The sequence below is a fragment of the Dioscorea cayenensis genome, unplaced genomic scaffold (genome assembly GCF_009730915.1).
Source record: "Dioscorea cayenensis subsp. rotundata cultivar TDr96_F1 unplaced genomic scaffold, TDr96_F1_v2_PseudoChromosome.rev07_lg8_w22 25.fasta BLBR01001817.1, whole genome shotgun sequence".
Lineage (NCBI taxonomy): Eukaryota > Viridiplantae > Streptophyta > Magnoliopsida > Dioscoreales > Dioscoreaceae > Dioscorea > Dioscorea cayenensis.
In genome coordinates, this window is record NW_024088208.1 from 45,361 (window position 1) to 59,871 (window position 14,511).

Genomic DNA, 14,511 nt, shown 5'->3' on the forward strand with positions numbered 1-14,511 from the left:
TGTGAACAAAGAAAGAAACAACTCCTCTTTAAAAAGAAGTCGCGCCCCTTGGTGTTCTGCGCATTCACACAGGCGTGCGGAAATTACCCACGCCCGTGTGCCTCATTAAGAGAGCACCACAGGGGCAGATGCACGCCCCTGTGCGCTCTCGGGAGAAACTCACACAGTCTCTGAACGCACCTCCACAGGCATACGGAAATTACGCACGCCCTTGCGCCAGACCAACAGGGGCAGATGCACGCCCCTGTGACTGCTCTGGACATCCGAGAAAATCTCCTAAGTGTTTCGCAAGCCCGTGCGGCAATTACGCACGGGCGTGGACATTCACAATCTCAACTCACAGGGGCAAGCGCACGCCCCTGTGTCTTCTCAGGATGGTGAGAGCTCCTCTATAGAGATTCGAACGGGCGTGCGGAAATTACCCACGCCCGTGCGGTTTTCACAAGGTCGCCCACAGGTGCGAGTTCACGCCCCTGTGCGCTCTGGGGATAATTTGACAAACTCTGCAGGAAATCACACGCCCGTGCGGAAATTACCCACGGGCGTGCGATATTCGCATGGTTGTTCACAAGGGCAGCCGCACGCCCTTGTGCCTTTTCTGGATGAGCTCGCAATACAAATCCACAGGCGTGCGAAAATTCCACACGCCCGTGCGTTTTCACTGGATGCCTTAGAAAAACCTGCAGGCTCTGCAGAAAGTTTCTGAACATGTTTACACACTCAGAGCCTGTCCTAGTATGCATGTTTTACCAGCGAAAAACATGGAATAAGGTTCAAACGACATAACTTCGCCAATTCCACATGAAAACAGACGATGAATACTCAAAGCCCACAAGAAAATCTCAGCACAAGCATCTAAAAATTAAGACACCAACACTTAACAAATTATTCATGCAAACAAACTAAACTAGAAGATAAGAAAACAGTAAACACTTGGGTTGCCTCCAAAGAAGCGCTTGTTTAACGTCACTAACCTTGATGTATCTTGTCTTACCTCACGGGGGTTCATAGATGAAGGTCGCACTCTTACCCATGACTTGAAAGCATGATGTGCAAAGTCTCTTGATGATAGAGGGTGAATTATCAGGCTTTAGACCACCTAGGGATGGTTCATCCAACTCCTTTGGTTTACGGATGTCACCAATAGCCTTGGAGTGTTTCCGGTGGCATCTCCTAGCCCTTTTCATTTTCCGGAGCACCTTCTTCAAGATCCCCGGGGTAGATGGTACTTCTTCCATCGAACCAAGCATCATTACTTCTTCATAATTCTCCTCTTGGTTGAACAATCCCTCGTATGGGTCCGGATTGAACATTTCCTGCATGTATTCATCAACAATCTCATCAGTAGTGTCTAGAAAGTATAAAGTATCATCGAAATCAAGAGAAAGCCGCATGGCTTCAGAAAGGTGGTATGTGAGCTTGTCATCTCCAACCCTCAAAGTTAGCTCTCCGCCGTTCATGTCAATCAATGTCTTGGAAGTCCGCAAGAACGGTCTCCCAAGTATCAAAAGTACATCCGCATCCTCATCGATGTCTAGCACTACAAAGTCAACCGGAAAAATATACTTGTCCACCTTGACAAGCACGTCTTCAATGATGAATCTCGGATGTCGCACTGTTCGGTCCGCTAGTTGCAAAGTCATCTGAGTAGGCCTAGGCTCGCCAAAGCCTAGCTTTTGAAAGAAGGTGTATGGCATAACGTTGATGTTGGCCCCTGAGTCCACCAATGCCATTTCCTCACCTAGATTGCCAATATTACACGGAATGATGAAGCTTCCCAGGTCTTTCTTCTTGTTTGGCATGTTCTTTTGCAATACCGCCGAGCATGAAGCATCTAAAATCATTGAAGCACTTTCCTCCAACTTCCTCTTGTTAGTCAACAAGTCTTTCAAGAACTTCGCATACTTAGGCATTTAGGCCAATGCCTCAACAAAAGGAATATTGATGTGGAGTTGCTTGAACAAACTCAGGAACTTCTTGTACTGTTCATCCCCTTGGTCATTTTTCAATCTAGAGGGATAAGGGATTCTTGGCTTGAAAGGTGGGGGTGCCACCTCTTTCTCTTTGCTTGTTCCTTTTTCTACCTCTATAACCTCGGGTGTGTGTTCTTTTGCCTTCTCACTCGTAAGCCTACCTTCAACCTCATGACCACTTCTCAAAGTGATCACCTTCACGTGCTCTCTAGGGTTGGTCTCTGTATTGCTCGGCAAGCTTCCATATGGCCTTTTAGAGAGAGACTTCGCAATTTGCCCCACCTGATTTTCAAGGTTATGCAAAGAGGCTGTGTGGTTGCGAAGTGCAGCCTCGACTGATTCAAACCTTGTATTTGCAGATTGCACAAATCTAGTCAAGTGCTTCTCTAAGTCATTCATTCGGGTTTTCAAACCTGAGACTCTGTTTTCCACCTGAGGGGCTTGTTGTTGTTGTTGGAAACCCGGTGGCCCCATGGCCTTTTGTGAACCCTGATTACTCCATGAGAAATTGGTATGATTCTTCCAACCCGGATTGTAGGTATTTCTATATGGGTTTCCTTGAGGTCTCATGCCATTACCTACAAAATCAACGTTCTCCACCGAAGAAACATCACCGATAGAGATTGGGCAATCGGAGGGAGCATGTCCTCCACTACACCCGGTGCAATTAGTCATGGCCAACACTCTATTTGAAGTTAGAAGATCTAACTTCTTACTCAAATTTTCCACTTGAGCCGCTAATGAAGTTACCGCATCTATTTCATGGAGACCGGGCACTTTTTTCTTCTCCCTAGCATTCCATTGGTAGTTGTTTAACCATATTTCTTCAATTAACTGATGGGCCTCATCGGGGGTCTTGCTACCTAAGGTACTTCCTGCTGCCGCATCCAAGAGTTGCCTTGTACTCGGGTTCAAACCATTATAAAAGGTCTGAACGATCTTCCACTTCGGGAATCTGTGTTGCGGGCACTTTCTCAGGAGCTCCTTGAACCTTTCCCATGTCTCGAATAGAGAGTCCAATTCTAACTGAACGAAGGATGAGATCTCGTTCCTAAGCTTTGCTGATTTTCTGGGAGGAAAATAACGGGCCAGAAAAGCTTCTACCATCTCCTCCCACGTGGTAATTGACGCTCTAGGTAATGAGTGTAGCCACTGCTTCACTCTCCCCTTTAGGGAAAATGGGAAGTCTCGCAACTTGATTGCATCATCCGTCACCCCGTTTATCTTCAGCATATCACACACCTCAAAAAAGCTCTCTATATGACTGTTTGGATCTTAATCGGCCAAAACATTGAATTGTGCAGATTACTGCAACATGTGGATAAATGCTGGCTTCAGTTCGAAATTCTGAGCTTTATAATCGGGGGACGCACAATACTCGACTGTGTCCCCAACACTGAAGGTCTGGCTTAATCGGAAATGTTTGCTGTTGCTCATTCTGTTCTACCATGTTTTCAGATTCTTCCACTTCCAAATCAGCTAAATTAGACTATTCTTGCATAGGCTCTTTCCATTTTCTTCTAAGTGTACGTTCAAGCTCAGGATCTCTTTAATCAATATTGAGGGATTCCCTCGGTCATAACCTGGAGCTGCACCAAAAAAGAAAGAAAAAGAAATCAGAACGATGATAGAATAAGAAGATATGAAATAGAATGTATGGTGAAATAGCTAAGAAAACAAAGTGCAAAGTATCTCTAAACGCCTACTCCCCGGCAACGGCGCCAAAAACTTGACAAGGTCACCTTGCGTATATCCCACAAGTGCACGGGTTTGTCGAAGTAATAATCCTGGATGAGCGGGTATCGAATCCACAGGGAGTAGGGAATAAAAACACTTAATCCGCTTCTTAGCTATGTGAAAGATCAGTAGTGATAAGTGTGACAATGATTCAATTCTCAAAAGTAAAAACAACAAATAAGAGAGCACGAGTAAAGGAGGAGGTAAGGCAATCAATAAAGATGGGGTACTCGGATAATGCTCCGCCTAGGACAATCATTTCAAGTGCAAGAACCCTCTATTATGCTTCCTAATTAACGCAATGGTGAGTCGTGGAAATCCTTAAATACATAGTCCCAAATCTAAGGTCAACTATGCCTAACTCTATACATGTCCCGAAGGAGAGATTAGATAACCTCTCAACCTCGCACTCGAATAGAGTTGCAATGAGCTCTAGGGATTCCAAGTGATAAACCTCTTCCTAATTATAGACCTAACACTTTGGTCCAGGTGGAAGGACCCTAACCACGATTAAGCCCTAGATACTAAGATCACCTCAATGCTTCACTCTGTTGCACACGCAACTAAGCCCCAGTGGAGGGTCATCCCTTAGACCATTCACTCTATTATGGCCGCAAAGAACTCGAGGAACGGAGGTAGAATCTATCACGTCGAATGGGAAAGAGGACGCTCCTGTACCTCTCGATTCACCCTCTCAACCCTCTCCAACCTAGCTTTTTCTAACGCTCGCGGTGTGTCACTCACTCACAAGGTTACCAACAAGAACTCTCAACCCTAGTGTCACTCTAGGGGAAATGTTCATACAATCAAGCATTCAAGGTTGGAACTCACAATAAACATCAATTAATTGAAAGCATAATAAAGAGATTCAATGAAACAAATACATCCTAGGGTTCACGAATACCCAATTACCCACTAGGGGTTTAGCTCTCCATGGAGCTAAGTACAATCAAAAGAAATAGAATGTAAAAAGCAATGAATCCATAGAGAAACCCCCTCGATAGTCGTGTCGATGGTATTGTGGAAAGTCCTCTACTTGTCGTCCAAGGATTCTCTTGTTCGGTATAAGATACGCCTCGATGGAAGCTCCCCTACCAATCTTCTTCCAAAGGAATGACGATGTCGGAGCCATAGAACCGCTCCAAAACCCTAGCCAATACCTCTTAAAACCCATGCCGAAACCCTCTCTCAAGTTGGGGAAAAGATGGAGAAAAGAATCTTGAAATCGGTGTTGAATCGGCTTAAAATAGAGCTGGAATTAGGAATCCACACGCCCCTGTGGGCGCCTCTGTGGAATTTCCGCACGGGCGTGGGTAATTTCCACACGCCTCGCGGATTCTCCGAAACCGCTCATTTTCGGCGTGCGTGAACGATGAATCGCTACATTGTTTGGTACAGTACCTGCTACAGTAACTCTACCAAAAAAATACTGCCGAATCCACTTTTCATCGAGGTAACATAAACGGGCACACGTTTATGCCGTGGATCACTTTGCTTCTTCAACGACGGATAAGTTGATGGAGATCTTGTTCTATGTGCATAAGTCAGAATGCTTGAGTGTGACTGCCCTTGTGCCCCTCCAAATGGTTGTTCTAACTCAAATATGGGAAGGTTGGCACATACTCTAGCATCTCACACCCGACTCAGTTTTCATGGATGATTTTTCAGTGTTCGGGGACTCTTTCGATGCTTGCTGAAATAATTTTGAAAGAGTAATAGTGAGATGTGAAGAGATGAATCTCATCCTGAACTGGGAAAAGTGTCACTTTATGGTGCAAGAAGGCATTGTCCTTGGACATAAGATTTCCCAGGCAGGTATGGAGGTCGATAAGGCAAAGATTGAGGTAATTGAAAAGCTTCCTCCACCAACAAATGTGAAAGGGATCCACAGTTTCTTGGGTCATGCAGGTTTTTACATAAGGTTCATTAAGGACTTTTCGAAGATCTCCCAACCGTTGACCAAACTCTTGGAGAAGGATACTCCTTTTGATTTCGGAAACAACTGTCTAAATGCATTTAATGTGCTGAAAGAAAAGTTAGTGCAAGCACCAATCCTGATAACACCGAAGTGGGATGAACCGTTCGAAGTAATGTGTGATGCTAGTGATTATGCAGTGGGAGCGGTATTGGGTCAGAGGAGAAATAAGCAATTTCAACCGATCTATTATGCTAGCAAGACTCTCACAAGTGCACAAGAGAATTACACCACTACTGAAAAGGAATTATTAGCAGTAGTGTTTGCTTTTGATAAATTAAGACCATATCTCATCCTATCTAATGTCACAATGTTCACAGATCATTCTGCACTCCGTTATCTCATGAACAAGGCAGATCCGAAGCCGAGATTAATTCGGTGGATATTGTTGTTGCAAGAATTTGATATGGAAATAAAAGATAAGAAGGGGACAGAATGTGGTTGCAGATCATCTGTCGAGATTAGAAGATTGTGAGGGGCAAGAACCGGCAAGGAAGGAAATTAATGATTTTTTCCCTGAAGAGCATCTGTATGCAGTACAGAATTCAGAATCAAGAGATACTCCATGGTTCACAGATTTTTGTGAATTATCTGTCAGGAAGGGTATTGAAGCAGGGTTTAAGCTTTCAACAGAAGAAGAAATTTTTCAATGACGTTAAGAATTTTTTCTGGGAAGATCCTTACCTATTCCGTATTTGTGCAGATCAGGTGGTGCGAAGGTGTGTTTCTAGGGAGGAAGGTTGGAATATCATTGCGCATTGTCATTCAGACCTAGTGGGGGTGGGGGGCATTATGCATCAAATCGAACTACAAAGAAGGTTTTAGCCGCTGGGTTCTATTGGCCGACCTTATTCCAAGATGTTCATTGATTGATCGCCCGCAAGTGTACGGGATCGCCAAGTAATACCCTGTGAGTGACACAGGGGTCGTAGTATTCCACGGGGCCAAGGAAGTATTATTACTCACCCTTCATCTATTATCTAGCCTACAATTCTTGGTATGAAGGACAAAATGAAATAAAATAAAATAAAATAACTAATCTATGGCCGGGTAACTAGCACACAGATGTAAATAAACAAGGGAGTATCAAGCATGAGAAGGTAGTGTTTGGACAAGGAATCCACCTAGGGTTGTCATTGAGTCCCGAACTAAGATGAGTTAAAAGATGCAGTGATGATAATTGAGACCAAGAGACCTCGTGAGTAGATTAGCCCCAATCTCTCGGTGACTAACCCCTCGATCCCATACGAATGTCAATCGGAATCTCTTCCGGATTAACACACCTATGATCGCATTATGTTCTTGGAGTTCTCTAATAGGAGTAAACCTACTATCCTTCGGCTTAAACCTAGCAATGGAGGGCTACCAACACCCGATCTCTCGGCGTGTAGGCACAAGCATCCCCTTTCAATCTCTCCTAGATCTAGTACATGTGAGTAGGTCACATCTACGCATACAACTCATAGTAGAATTACGGATCTTTCCATACATGTAATTCTAGACATGAAAGCATGAAATATTGAATCTCAAACAACCATCAAAATCAATGAAGAACAACATTCCAAGTTCATACACAAGATTAGCCCTAGGGTTCATCCAAATCCAAACACAACAATAAGTTAATCCCTCATGACAAGGGATACTTATACAACATACAAGGAAAAGAAATACAATAAAGAAGCAAGAAAACTACCTCTATGATCTTGATCTCCTTGAATCGATGAAGCTTCGAATGGTGATGCAATGGTGGTCTAGATCTTCAATCAAACTCCTTCTCCTATGCTCCTCTCCCTCTTGGTGATGATGTGTGCTCGTTTCCCACAAGGATCATCGCCAGAAGATGGCCGGAAGACCTCAAGAGTGTGTGGTGGCGGCGGCCCAAGAGGCCAAGAAGAAGTCTAGCCAAAAGTCCCAAAAATCCCTCTATATACCACTCATCATACCCCCTTGATGGCCTCCATCCCGAGTGCTATACCACTCCCTATGGCCCCCATCATGAGTGCTATACCAAGTGCTATACCACTCCCTATGGCCTCCATCCTGAGTGCTATACCACTCGCTATGGAGCTCAACATTGACACTATTTGGGGTAGGCAAACTCCATCAAGTAAATATCTTCTATTATAGCTACAGTGATCATCCCGGGCTCTATACCGGGCAGCATTGAGGCATTATGCCATGATCCAAATCCTGACTTGAAACTCTCCATGTGCTACAGTGACATCTACAGTAATTGTGCTACAGGGTTGATGCTACAGTACTTTGATACAGTGAATAACCCCTACAGTACCGTGCCCTGGTTTTCTTCTCTTTTTCACCCGAATCATATCCTCGTGTCATCCATGGTGTTCCCGTGCCCTGCAAAGCAAATAATACACGATTAAGCACAAAACGGGCATCAATTCTAATGGAAATACATGCTAGAGGTAACAAATACATACACTCAAATACGTACATTTAGACACTTATCATTCATCAATTCGTTTTACGATGTGATAGTTGTCAATGGGCTGGAAACTTATCACGAAGGGACGAGATGCCTCAAAATCCTATGCAATTTTGCGACGTGTTTGATGTATGGGGAATTGATTTCATGGGACCATTTCCAAAATCTAATGGCAATCAATACATTCTGGTAGCGGTTGATTATGTTTCCAAGTGGGTGGAAGCCCAGGCTCTTCCAACTAATGAGGCAAGAACTGTTGTGAAGTTTTTGAAGAAGTTATTTACTCGATTTGGAACTCCAAGAATTATCATTAGCAATCGGGGAACTCATTTTTGTAACACACAATTGGCTAAAATGTTAAAGAGTTATGGAGTTCATCATTGTCTTGCTACTACTTACCATCCGCAAATGAGTGGGTAAGTGGAGGTTACAAACAGAGAGATCAAGAGAATCTTAATTAAATCAGTGGAACAAGGGAAACGAGATTGGTCTGAAAGGTTAGATGACACACTTTGGGCTCATAGAACAGCATACAAAACCCCAATAGGGACCACTCCCTATAATTTAGTGTATGGAAAATCTTTCCATTTACCAGTGGAATTAGAGGACAAAGCATATTGAGAAATTAAAGTGATGAATTTCAACTTGCACAAATCTAGAGAGCAACGAATATTATATCTCAACGAGTTAGATGAATGGAGGATGAAGGCATATGAGAACGCAAGGATATATAAGGAAAGAATTCGGAAGTGGCATGACAAGCATATTAAGACTCCGAAGGACTTCAAAGCAGGCGATCAGGTGTTATTATTCAACTCTCGCCTACGTTTATTCCCGGGGAAACTCAAACCAAGGTGGTCGGGTCCGTATACCATAACCACAGTTTCACCTCATGGAGCCATTGAAATTGACCATCCGGAGAAGGGCACATTCAAGTTGAATGGACATAGGTTGAAACCATACTATGTCGGAGAGATTTGTAGTGACAATAGAGAAGTATTTTTCCTCCATGAACCCCCATGAGGTAAGGCAAGGTACGTCAAGCTTAGTAACGTTAAACAAGCGCTTCTTGGGAGGCAACCCAAGTGTTTACTGTTTCTTATCTTCTAGTTTAGTTTGTTTTCATGAATAACTTGTTAAGTGTTGGTGTCTTGATGTTTAGATGCTTTTGCTGAGATCTTCTTGCAAGCTTTGTGAATTCATCGTGTGTTTTCATGGGGAACTGGCAAAGTTGTGTCGTTTGAGCTTTATTCTATGTTTTTCACTGGTAAAACATGCATACTAGGGCAGGCTCTGAGTGTGTAAACATGTTCAGAAACTTTCTGTAGAGCCTGCAGGTTTTTCTAAGGCATCCAGTGAAAACGCACGGGTGTGTGGAATTTCCGCACCAACGTGCATTTGTATTGCGAGCACATCCAGAGAAGGCATAGGGGCGTGCGGCTGCCCCTGTGAACGACCATGCGAATATCGCACGCCCGTGGGTAATTTCCGCACGGGCGTGTGATTTCCTACAGAGTTTGTTAAATTATCCCGAGAGCGCACAAGGGCGTGAACTCGCACCTGTGGGCGACCTTGTGAAAACCGCATGGGCGTGGGTAATTTTCACGCCCATGCGAATCTCTGTAGAGGAGCTCTCCCCATCCCGAGAAGACACAGGGGCGTGTGGGTGCCCCTGTGAGCTGGGCCTGTAAATACCCACCGGCGTGAGGAAATTCCGCACGGGCGTGTTGAACACTTAGCGATTTTTTCTCGGATATCCAGCGAAGGCACAGGGGCGTGCATTTGGCCCTGTGAGACCTTCATTTTGAGGGCGCACGAGCGTGGGTGATTCCCGCACGCCCATGTGGATCTCCAGGAATTAAAAGACTGTCTGCTCTCCCAATACATTGGTCACACCTTGTTCTTAAGCTAACCCTAAGCTGCCCAAAGAACATTTTCCGACATTCTCCTGTCCTCCTACTGTTGTCTTTGAATCAATTGATTGTGCATTTTGCGGATTGTATGGGTGTTTAGCTTCAACTCGTCGGTAAGTCTTTGTTTTCTCTCGTCACCGATTTCCTTTGAGTCTAGCTGATTACTTGCGATTAAAATGGATAATGCATATCGATTCCTTACTAAAATGGTTATGATTTGTTTTTGAGAAGATCTGGAAGTGAGATAGGGGTGTAGCTAGAAGAATAGATACAAGGGCCGTGCATTTTCCACGCCCCGTGAAAGTACACGGGCGTGTGGAATTTCCGCACGGCCGTGTGTTGTTATTTTCCTGCAATCTGAATGAAACTTATTGATTTTCTTTTTCTAATACATGCAGGTATGGCCACCAAATCTAAGAAGGCAGTTGCTAAATGTCCTAGAGGACCTGCCCCTGAGCCGGAAGTCATGGAATTCACACTTCCTGTGCATCAAGCTCGATTTGAGCGGTTAGCGAAGCTTAAGTTTGGTCAAACGCGAATCACAGATGTTGGGTCACTCAGGAAGGTACAACTAGCAGATGACATGGCTGATGAGGTTGAGAAACTATTATTGGTCGGTAGTTGGCACAAGTTATTGAATATTCATGACCCCACTATCTGCTCACTCACTTTAGAGGTGCTTGCTTCATTTGAGTTCGACCACTCTTATGCTCATTTTGATATTGTCGGCGCTATTCAGTTCAGAGCTTTTGCGCAACATCATAGTATGAGCGTCACACAGTTCTCCACTAGACTTGGTTTATATGATGAGGAGTATACTGAAACTGAGGAGTATGAGAGTCTTCCAATTGACATGTCGGGTTTATCTCCCAAGGAGGCGTATAAAATACTAGGTGGTAAGGGGTGATATGAACCAGGAGTGTCTAAGGCCTCATGTTTATCTCGACCTAGTTACGAATATCTTCACGCCATCATAAGCAGGTCAGTGAATGGTCGCAGTGATAGCACGGGAGTCATAAACAAGCAAGAACTTCTGTATTTATACTCCATGGTTCAGAACGAGCCGGTCCATCTGGGGCACATTTTAGCAGAGTATTTGAAGCATCAAGGACGGTATCCCAGACTAGGTGTCATTTTCTCGGGTCCATACTTTACTAGATTCATTTTGGGAATGGGTTTGCGAGACACAATCAGCGGAGCCGAGAAGACGATAATACCAGCACCACTCGGGTTAGAGACAATGAGGCTCATGGGATTGGTCAATAAATAACCAAATGGTGATTATGTGTTGAATATACCATTTGAGGATACAGGTGACGAGCCTCAGTAAGTACCAATGGAGACTAAGGCATCTTCAGCGGTGGAGAATGTACCCCTTGTACGTTTGTTTACACCATCTCGAGCCCATGATCACTTTGAGAGGCTCGAGAATGCTTTAGGAGTGGTGAGGACAGAGGTCTCCGAGATCAGGGCCACGCACACCACTCAGTACACAGAGTTCATGGCATGTTTTGACGTATTACAGCAGATCTTAGAGCGAAACATCGCCTCCTCATTTGTCTTATGTCCGAGGACTCCTCAGGCTCCCTCGGCACCGCCAGCATCCCCATCACCTATTCTAGCACCACAAGATCCACCATGTGCTTCTCCACCACCACCAGCAGCAGAAGAGCCGACAGAGCGTGACACCGACATTTGACTATATTTTTTTGCATTTTATTTTAGACTTGTATTCTCAGAAAAGACTTTCCTTCTGAGTTTATTCGCATGTTGATTCTTGATTTGTATTCATTGCTTTATCTTTTATATACTCGGGTTGATTTTGTTTTTATTGAGCTTCACTGAACCCCCTCGTGTATGCGTGCAGATGGTCTTGTCATCTTGGGAATTGAGACTTTGTCATGGGCATGGCCAAGGTGCTTCGGCAATTGCCCGTGTGAGCTTCACAACCCGTTGGAACATTACTCCCAAGGACTTAGCTCCATCAAACGCGACACTAGGATTCAGGGGAGTATTGTTTTGATTGCTTCTCCCACATATATTCTTTATTGATATACATTCTAAGTGAGCTTGCATGTGTACATTAGGGACAATGTACAACTTAAGTGTGCGGAGGAATTTCATAGTGCATACATCTTTTCTATTGTTCTTGATTGATATATTCTCACATAGCTAATGGCGGTTCACCCTAGTTGTATTGATTGTATTCTCGAGTTTATGAAAAATTTTAACATTGAATATTTTCATGCTCTAGTTTTTCTTGAATGTCTAGGAATTTTTACGTGATTTATACTTGTTACACTACTCACTTATTAGACTCTTTTGGAAACTCAAGTTTGATGTTAAAGGGACTAGTTATAGTTGTTTCTTGTGTTAAATTCTGAAAAAAATGGAAAATGAAAAGAAGGAACAAAATAGTTTTATTGTTTATTTGTGCTTGTCGGGTGGAAAGAGCTACCACCTATGAAGTATGAAGCTACTCTCATAAGTCAGATACTAGCTATGCCCTAATGAGAGAAAGAGCTATCTCATAGGATGAGTGAAAGCTACCACTCCGGTAGAAAGAGCTACCACCTCGAAAGTGTGAAAGCCACCTTAGCGGCCGCTTTAGAAAGGGCTACCTTAGAGGATGTGTGAAGCTACTACCATCTTTGAAATTGTTGTCACTTTTGTAGATAAATAAGTCCCTTGTACTTAGAACTTTGAGCAGAATACCTTGGGTTGTTTTGAGTGAGTTCACACATGTACACGATTTCGGGTTTATTGTCCTTTTTGATTCAAGTTTTTAGCTAGAGTTTTGATTTTTTTTGTATTTATTGTTGAAATTTCCCTTACTTGTAGAATGCTCTCTCTGTACACTTTGGTGAACCTAAGGCCAAGCACTTCCAAAATTTCCTTCATCTATTCACCGAATGTTTAATTTTTACTTGGGGATAAGCAAAAGCTTAAGTGTGGGGGAGTTTGATAAGTGCTTGTGTGATATTAATGTGAAGCATTCTTTCCTTATGTTGAGCATTACTCTTCTAGGGTTTTTACACTAATATGTTTGTTTTTATGTTACTTTCGTGCAGATAGGGTTGTGAGGACGATTATGAAGGAAATCTTGCTAAAGTTCAAAGACGAAGACATAGGTCGGGTGTGAGATGCTAGAGTGTGTGCCAACCTTCTCGTATTCGAGTTGGCACATCCATTTGGAGGGGCACAAGGGCAGTCACACTCGAGCATTCTGACTTATGCACATAGAACAAGAGCTCCACCAACTTGTCTATCATTGAAGAAGCAAGTGACCCACGATGTGAACGTGTGCCCGTTTGTGTTACCCCGATGAAAACATGGATTCGGGAAGCTATTCAGCCCTGATACTGTAGCAAAGTACTATAGCAACACTGTTCACAGCCGGCCGAGAAACCAGGAATTCAGAGAACCCACACGGGTGTCTGGAAATTATCCACGCCCGTGTTGAAATTCCACATGGGTGTCTGAAAGATCCATAGGCCCGTGTGGTTGTCCAATTCCAGCCCTATTTAAAGCTGATTCAGCCCCGATTTCAGCATTCTTTTCCCCAACTTGAGAGAGGACTTCGGCTAGGGTTTTGAGGGGTATTGGCTAAGGTTTTGGAGAGGTTCAATGGCTCCGACATCGTCATTCCTTAGGAAGAAGATTGGTAGTGAAGCTTCCGTCGAGGTGTATCCTATACTGGACGAGGGAATCATTGGACGACGAGTAGAGGACTTTCCACAAGACCATCGACACGACTATCGAGGGGGTTTCTCTTGGGTATTTGTAAACCCTAGGATGTATTTGTTTCATTGAATCTCTTTATTATGCTTTCAATTAATTGATGTTTGTTGTGAGTTCCAACCTTGAATGCTTGATTTTATGAACATTTCCCCTAGATTGACACTAGGGTTGAGAGTTCTTGTTGGTAACCTTGTGAGTGAGTGACACACCATGAGCGTTAGACAAAGCGAGGTTGGAGAGGGTTGAGAGGGTTAGTCGAGAGGTACATGAGTGTCCCCTTTCCCCTCCGACGTGATAGATTCTACCTCCGTTCCTCGAGTTCTTTGCGGCCATAATAGAGTGAATGGTCTAAGGGATGACCTTCCGTTGGGGCTTAGTTGCGCGTGCAACGGAGTGAAGCATTGAGGTGATCTTAGTATCTAGGTCTTAATCATGGTTAGGGACCTTCCACGTGGACCAAAGGGTTGGGTCTATAATTAGGAAGAGATTTATCACTTGGAATCCCTAGAGCTCATTGCAACTCTATGCAAGTGCGAGGTTGAGAGGTTATCTAATCTCTCCTCCGGGACATGTATAGAGTTAGGCATGCTTGACCTTAGATTTGGGACTATGTAATAAAGGATTTCCACGACTCACCATTGCATCGATTAGAAAGCATAATAGAGGGTTCTTGCAAATGAAATGATTGTCCTAGACGGAGCATTATCTGAGTACCCCATCTTTATC

The 14,511-nt window shown here is 43.8% G+C and overlaps 1 non-coding gene across 1 annotated transcript; it reads left to right on the forward strand.

Annotated features, from left to right (window-relative positions):
- Positions 1–2,925: 2,925 nt before the first annotated feature.
- LOC120257052 lies at positions 2,926–3,032 on the forward strand. Its single transcript, XR_005535500.1, has one exon. It is a non-coding gene; the product is annotated as a small nucleolar RNA R71 (small nucleolar RNA).
- The last annotated feature ends 11,479 nt before the right edge of the window (positions 3,033–14,511 follow it).